Genomic DNA, 8,856 nt, shown 5'->3' on the forward strand with positions numbered 1-8,856 from the left:
TACAAATTTCTATAACGATGAGACCGGACATGTGAATATAGACGTATCGGCGGCGTATAGGGCAACTCTGTGACAATGAAATTTAATGCAAGAGACGTTTTCGGTGCGCGAAACCTGTTTCGGAAGTATTTTGGTTAAGGTTTGGAAAGGAATTTTAAGGTTGAAGGACATGTGAAATAGTCTTGGAACATATTTGCAATATGATAGAATATAAAAACTAGTGGTGCATGGTATTGTGTCTTAAGACAAATTGCTGGAACTTACCGTACTAAAAACTAAATTTTTCAAAAAAAAATTGCAACAATTTGAAAAAATTAGAATTTTGAGAAATTTGGATACTTTTGAGAAAATGATTTAATTTTTTTTATTTTTTTATATTTTGATTTTTTTTGTATTTTGATTTTTTTGAAAATTTTGAATATTATTTCAAGCAAACGCGCTGCATAGTTGATAGTCGAAATATCAGAGTCGTCTAACGTGTAAACATTGGTACAGAACCCATATTGGTACACAAATCTTATACTTATTATCATAATCTTTATAAAATGTCTGATAATACGATGTGCATATGTCTAATGATCATTTCTGACCGTCAAATGACATTATTTTTTACTTTTTTTTTTATTGGATCTCTGAAAACGCTCGCATGTCTGTAAAAGACAATCTTAGGCAATATATATTATTTATTACAAAGAATTTAATTTTTTAATGAAAATCACAATAAAATGCTTGTAATTACTTGGTCTAATTTAAATGATTTTAAATATTTTTGGTAATTTCCGAATATTGTATTATAATTTACAAACTATATGTGTCACTGATTTTACAGCTAATTAACATATTTTATAAACAAAAACAATCATTCAATTCATTATTAAATTTTTATTTCCTTTTCAAAACAGAGCATAAATATAAATTATCAAAATTTATACACCAGATAATTATAAAAAATTCTTGTAGAAACAAATTCAAGTAATACTCAATTCATTGTTTCCTCCAGCTTAACTATTTCTTTTAGTTGCTTTCCAATCAACTCTCCCAAATCAATTAAACGTTTTTTAATAGAACCATTATCATATTTTTTCATGTAGATTTCGTAATGTTTTGTATAAATTTCAATAAATAACTCCAAAATGAGGGCAAATCTAGCACTTCCATATATTTTGCATCCAATAACGCATTGACTTTGGGATGAATGAGGGAGGGAGTAAAATTTTCTGAAATAAAACAATAGTAATAGTAATAATAATTAAGTCACAATATATTGTTCAATAATAAATTCAATCTAAATTAATTGAATATATGAATAAAACGCTAATTTTGTCATAAAATTTTTGGGATAGATTTTAGGGAAATTATTAGAAGTCCTACTTAAACCATGTGCACAATGTTAATAATATGTTGAAACTTTCACACACTTATTATAAAAAGTAAGTGTAATGTCATTATAAAATGCACACAAAAATTATGTATCAAACTTTGGCTTTTATATATTATATTTTCATTATTTACCTTTTCCTTGTTCTCTGGGTTTGCTTTTTACCAGATCATCCAACAGTTTTTTTCTTCTATTTTTGCATGTTCAGAACCTGAAAATTGTTGTTCTGCATCAACTTTATTTAATCCTAATTCCTTCATTACAAAATTTTTGTCCAAATAGGTGAAATATTTCATGACATGAAAGTTTAGTTCATCAGATTCTTTTTTGGAATCATTGGAATCCATTGAAATAAAATACTTAGTTAATTTAGATTTGATTAAAACAGACTAGTACAGAAACATAAATTTAGTACAAACAAAATAAATTATTATAAACTGTGAATTTATTTTGCTATATTGTCAGTTGTTTGTTTGTTGATTCGACTGTGTACTAGATTAAAATTTTAATTCGCAGAAAAATTATAATTACGAAAACTTGAGTTACATAACTTATGAAGAACAAAAAGAGGCTATTAATTCAGTTTTACTAAAACTATATACATACTAGTAATTAGTATTTTGCAAATGGTTTTGTTTGAGAACTTTTATCGCAATGTTTCTACAAATTAGATTAGATAAATAATACTAAATCGAAAACCTCATAAAATGCATTCTTTATCATTTTCAATTGAATTGAGATCTCTTCTTCCATAAAATGCCTTGCTCATACTTAGAACCAGCATTGTACAACTTCAGTCATCCTTGGTACTTGAAAAGAATAATTTAGTTTTAAAACTTTTATTACATCCATCTCGAATATACTTCATGTTTAATGAATGATAGAGCAACTTCGTAATAAATCATAATATTTTATTAAGTTAGTTTTCTTGGCTTATTTCAAATCTTGTTGAATCAATTTGTTGAACGGTTGAAACTATATCTCTGACTTTGGTCCAATTTTCGAGTATTTAATAATAATTTCAGGAGCATATAAAATAGATCAAAGTAATGGCATTCAATTTTAGTACATTTAATCAAGTTTGCCGCAAATTATATGATTCGCAGACTATCAAAATCAATATACCGATAGATAAAATTAATTGAATAATTACGGGTTACTGCATAACTTTCCAAGCTCACCTTCTGCATTCCCCCATCCAAATTAATTGGATCTTCCTGAAACCTTCGCATTAATCAATATAATTGGATAAAAATTAATCATAATATATTTACCTTGATAAAATGTTAATCAACGTAGGAAATAAACATATTTTATATAAAGAATACATAAATATTTAAAGGACGACGTTTATTATGATAGATGAGAATGCATGAGAGGTTAAAATGCATTGTAAATAAACTATGAATTATTACATAGTATCAGGTGCATTCTTCAATTGTGTCAAGAAAAAACTAGTGCATGTGATAAATAAAAGAAAGGACACATGTCAGTTGTGGCAATGGTGTGACCTAAATTCTGCAGAATTATACTATATATAATATTAGAGATATAACTTAGACTTTTAGATTTTTTCACTTCTTGAATATGTTTGTTTCACGAAAACACTTGCTAGTTTTATTATGTGTAATATATAATATTTACTTTTACATTAATTTCGTGACATATGATATGACTTTGAATCATTTGGGAGTGTTCCACGGTTGTCGGCAACGCTCGTTCACTGAGTGACGTCACAGTGCCCTACTATTTTTGATACTTATTTTGCGCCCGAATAGCAGTCCATGTAAAAACATTGGCATTAGTTTATACAAATGGGCATGCTGTTCCGTATAGCAGCGACCTTCGTGGCGAAAGGAAAACCAGTTATTTTCTGGGATGTTAAATTTTTTTCAAGGCTTTAATATTATCACTGCTGCTTGATAGCAAACTGTTCTTGTAGTTGTAGACTATTAATCTTGGTCTTTGTGAATGCACGGCCAAAGCTCTTACTACTCAGCCACGGAGAAGCTTCCACTCTATAATTTAAGTCATTATCTATCTTATCTTACTACTGCAGAACACTATAAAATATTTTTCATCTATCTCCTTATAGATAATCGAAACCGCGTTAACGACCAAGCAAAAGCGTCGTAAAAATGCGATGGATAATATTTTCGCGCAAGCTTTTTCTACAGATGATCGTTTAAGCTTCTAGAGCTTTGTGGAGCTTTTTCTACAGATATGTGAAATAGTCACTCAGGTGCACACAGGGGTACGATGAAAAAGTTGCCAACGTTGGATAAATGGTACTCCTATTACACTGTTCAATGAATTCTTTAACTAGTTGGTATTGGTATTTAGCCTTGAGGCAAGTTACATGAACTTCCTGATATGTGTAAATAATCGATTTGATCAATAAAAAATAAATTAATTTATAAGTGTATATAACAATTTATATAATTTGAATGATCGCGTGTTAGAGGAGTTTTCGTTTTTCCTTAAGAGGATTTCGCGCCGTCTATCCGGAGTGTAGTTGAAAATCGGGATTTATAAAAAAGATATAAACAAACTTTGGATTCAGGTCGCACCGCAAGACGATTCTTGTTATTGATAGAAAATATTGGCTTTGTATCTACCTTGGGAAAAATGAATTTCAATAGGTATTTACATCTATTGCCGAAAGTATTATTATTAATTACTCAAGCTTAAAGCATCTTTTAGTAGGTTTTAAAAACCCAAACTGTCTACAAATTTAATGGATCAGCCGATTCAGAAAGCTTCGAATATGCATTGATCGATTCTTACACTTAATTACATTAATTTTTGAGGGAAAGTAGGTACCATACAAATCTATGCCAAAAATGATTGTTCGGATTCTGTTTCGTAATTAAAAATTAAAAATTGATGAATTAACAAAAAGCGTGAAAATAATATATCAAACCCTTAAATCTCCAAATGTGCAATTTTATTTGAATTAAATCAGTTTTACATTAGACTGGCACTTGCAAATAATGTGTGATTATTTTACTTATATACCATATACTATCAGGTAGTTATTCAAACTTACAATCAGTTATTTTTTATACTAAAAAAAATTTAAAAAAATATTTTTATTTGGCACTTGGTATATAAATTGGCAACGATGAATGAGATGAAGATTTCTTAAAATATTTAGGAAGTCATGGTTCATATTTTGTGTAAATATATACGAGTCAGATCAAAATGAGTGTTTTGATATATAAAAAATAGACTATTGATTTCGATTATATTTTATAAAGTTAAAACCCTTGATTTCTTGATTATATAGAATTTTCAAAATTGAACTTAAGGCAGTGGTTAAAACATCTGAAGTACAAGTTATGCCCAATATTTTAAAAAAATACTAGAATTTCATAAAGAACGTACTACAATAGTAAATATTTAGTTATTCCATCAAAAAAGTAGAACCAGCTTTCTTTCTGTCATAGGTGTCCACGAATCGAGTGGGTTTATGACTAATGACAATGACCATTAATCAGTGTCAACAATGTTTGTAAAACTTCAAAAGATTTTTTTACTTAAAAAACTACTTGTAACCGACAACGTAGATAGGTAAGACAAATGAATTTCGGAAGTACTATTTTAGAGCTCTATAGCAAAAAAGCAAACAATGGTATAGTTAGAGCAGAAATAGTTAATGTTTTTATAATAAAAAATTGTAGAAAAAACACAGTTTTTTATGGTATTTCGGGATTAGATAATGCATTCGTTTAAATCCCTAGGTTTAAAACAATTAATTTCAATAACATCCTAATTAATAAAAATTTAAATATTGAAGTGTATACTTCAACTTTAACTTTATTACTCAAATTAATTTATGAAATTATTAATAAAAATATATATTATGTATAAATACATATAGACTACCCGCACTGGTAAATACTAACATCATAGGAGTTTATATTTAAATATTTTTTTAATGAATTTAAGTTTAACTTAAATTACTTAATAGTTGGTATTGGTATTTAGCCTTGAGGCAAGTTAATGAACTTCCTGATATGTGTAAATAATCGACTTAATCAATAAAATATAAATTAATTTATGAGTAATTAAAAATATTCCGAGCACATCATGGAAAACGAACGAACAAGTTAACTCGAGTATTGTCTAAAAGCAATAATTTTCAAAAATCAATAATTTTTATAATTGAACCAGTTTCCATAGGACTTTAATGGTTTAGTATGTTTATTAAGATCAAGTACTCTATCGTTATACCAAGTAAATCTTCTAATTTTGATTTTAACAAACGTCAAAAAACTACTCATTTTCTAAAACTTTGATTAATTTTTAAAATTAAACTACTTGTCGTAAGGCCGTTATATTTCAGTAAGTTCTATAAGACCATGATATATATCGCCAAAAAAAGTTCAATAAAAATCGACTTAAATTTTGTTCGGCATTTTAAGGTTTTTATTTATAAATATCCATGATTTTTTTCATATCTTAATTAATCTAATAAAGCTGACTTTTTATTGGTGCATCAATGCCAAGGGCTACTTTCACTTGGAAACATATTGCTATCTATGATAAATATCCATTGATTTCCATATATTTTATTCTCCAATAATTAATAGCCTTTAGGTAATATACCACTTATTGTCAATGGGCAGTACTGCCCTGGAGCAGATCCGTGAGCTGAGTTAAACTCCAACTAGATTCCAAGCAAGAATAGTGTAAGAGATTTCATGTTGCCATCTCACACCCCAGTACCCAAAATACTACTACTTATATCCGTACCACATTGTACTACAATTAGAGCTTTTACATATTAACTAATTTGTACCAATATAGAATTTTAATTACATATCATAATTTTCCATTAATCCAGATTTGTTAAACTATGATAGTTTATGAATCCAATTAATTCAAGATAAATAACCTTAACCAACTAATATATTTATCAACTATTAATTTATCCAAAGTTCACCTAAAGCAAACGAATCTACTCAATAGGGGTAAGATTGTTTGAACAGTTCTGTTAAATCAAAAGTTTTTGAAATACGAAACCTCAGGAATTGCGAAAACCGAGTTTAAACTTGGCAGTAGATCTTCTTAGAATCCCATACATATGCCATAAATTAAGGCAAAAGTATTACCACGTACATGATATTTACCGAGTACGTGATATCATGAAGCCAGAAGGAATTGAGAGAAATTAATGGTGTGAAATTAACATTTGCTCATTAATTTAAAGCAAGTATTCGTAAGTTAATTTTATGTATTTAAATGGAGATAAATAAATAAAATCTCACTTTGTAGTGCATGAGAATTTAAGAATAGTATACAATTTTTAACTTCCCGAAGGAGAAGTTTATATTTTCATCAAAAAATCCGATTCGCTAATTTTATGTTTTCTCGACGTTTCAAGCCATTTGAATCGAATGAGACCAAATTTGAAAAATGTATGTGTGCGTGTGCATTAGAAGATTTTTTGTCGTAAATCGCCATTTTCTCAAAAAAATTCAAAAAATTTAAAAGCCATTTGATGTATCTTGATGAGGACTATCGTTTGTCAGTTTTGTGCGACGATCAGCCGAGACGTTTTATTATAAATAGCAAAAAAGTGAAAAATTTTAATTCAAAAATTAATTCCACCTACCTTACCATTCCTGTTTACTCGCCGAGTTCCATAACCATGCATTCATTATCCTTTGTTGTTCTGCTATTTTTCCTACATGATCTGCACATGATATTTATCTGACTCTTATTGTTAGTCATTTGCATTTATGCAAAAGCAGTTCTAGATATGGTTTTAGACTTTAGTCGTATTTAAAATGACGATGTTCGTTCATGACGCGATTTTGCATATACTAGCATGCGGGCAAAAGACATGTCAACGTACTAAATTGCACGGTGACATCAGACACGCGAAGCTGGTCTTATTATTCAGGCCAGGATAAAATAAAATTGGAGTTGTATAATGTATACCTTACTGTGACTTTGTGCTATATTTTGGAAATATCCTCTCTTGAGCAGAATAATTAAAATCCCATAGGGTAAGTTGTAGTAATCGCAAAAAATAGAAAATGAAATTTTTTGCATAACTTCAAGTTTTAGAGGGTTCTGAACATTTTGGCTTCTTACCTTAGGAAAAATCGATGTGTGTGTTTGTATGTGTGCGTGTGTGTGTGTGCAAATGCAATTTTTCTCTGGCGATTTTGAGAACACGGATCAACAGATTGGAATGATTCAAGAAATATTTGATTCCTATCTATCGATAAGGAGATGTGCTGATTAGTTTTTGGCAAAGGCAAGTCTAACCGGTTTGAAAATACGGAGCGAAAAATGCTTAAAATGATAAATAAATTTTGAGTGAATGGAAAGAATAGGCAGGTCTAGAAAAATTACATTTGGCGTTCAAAAATAATCATTCAAGACATATGCGTATCAAATTATCAGATATTTTATATATAATAAAATAAATAAATAAATTTTAATAATGAGTAAAAAATATATTTCAAAATTCTCAAAAATCTATTTTTGCGAAAAAAAATTACAGCTTTTACGGAAAAATTCAACTTTTGGTATGGAAAATTCCAGCGATTTGCCTTGCGCCACTAGTTATTTAATTTAAAATTAAAGCCAAATACTTAAGTTCCAGTAGCTTCACCAAAAATCTTAAATCTAAGGTAGTTATGGCAAAGTTTTGGGCGGATTTTGTGCCAATATTCCTCAAGTTTGAATTTGTTTTTATTGGACCCCAAAAATGTTTATATAGATTAAGGGCAGGGGTGGACACCCTAGGACACCCTGGAATGCCCTGGGAATGATAGTATATTAGGCAACAATATCATTTATCTTTACAATATTATATTAGTCATCCATTAATTAAAATAAATTCTAACATAATTTTATTTAAAGTCCAAATTCATTAATCCAAATTTTTTCCACCAATTGGATTAATTAAATTTGGTTGAATTTATCTCGATCACAATATTTTCTATTGATTGGATTCGTCAAAGTAAATTTCTATGCCTTATCAAGTATCTAATTTATATGTAGATTATCAAGGTAAATTTTATTGAATTGCTTCATAAAAATTCAAATCAATAAAAATTTAATTAATAGTTAAATTCATAAAATTTTCTTCGAATATAGATTGGACTTCCTTTAAAATATCTAATTTCTAACTACTAATTGGACTTATTGGAATGAATTTTGTAGAACTTTTATATAAAAATCTAATTTATAATATTCTTTACCAATTACGTTCATTCAAGTGAAATTTAATTATTTTCTATAGTGCACTTAATTTAAAACAAATTTTAACAAATGCTTTCATTAAAGAATTTTATTTTATTTTTTATATAAAGCATCTAGTTTAAAATTTTCTTTGCCAATTATTTCAATAAATATTTTGTATGCAGTATGTCATTTATAATTATATATGCCTCGGATTCAATCAAGTAAACTTTGATGATATATTATTCAAAGTATTTTATTTAATTTTTTTACCT

This window comes from Ctenocephalides felis, unplaced genomic scaffold, assembly GCF_003426905.1.
Source record: "Ctenocephalides felis isolate EL2017-DRISC unplaced genomic scaffold, ASM342690v1 CF-g0.4_SCAFFOLD_03570, whole genome shotgun sequence".
NCBI lineage: Eukaryota > Metazoa > Arthropoda > Insecta > Siphonaptera > Pulicidae > Ctenocephalides > Ctenocephalides felis.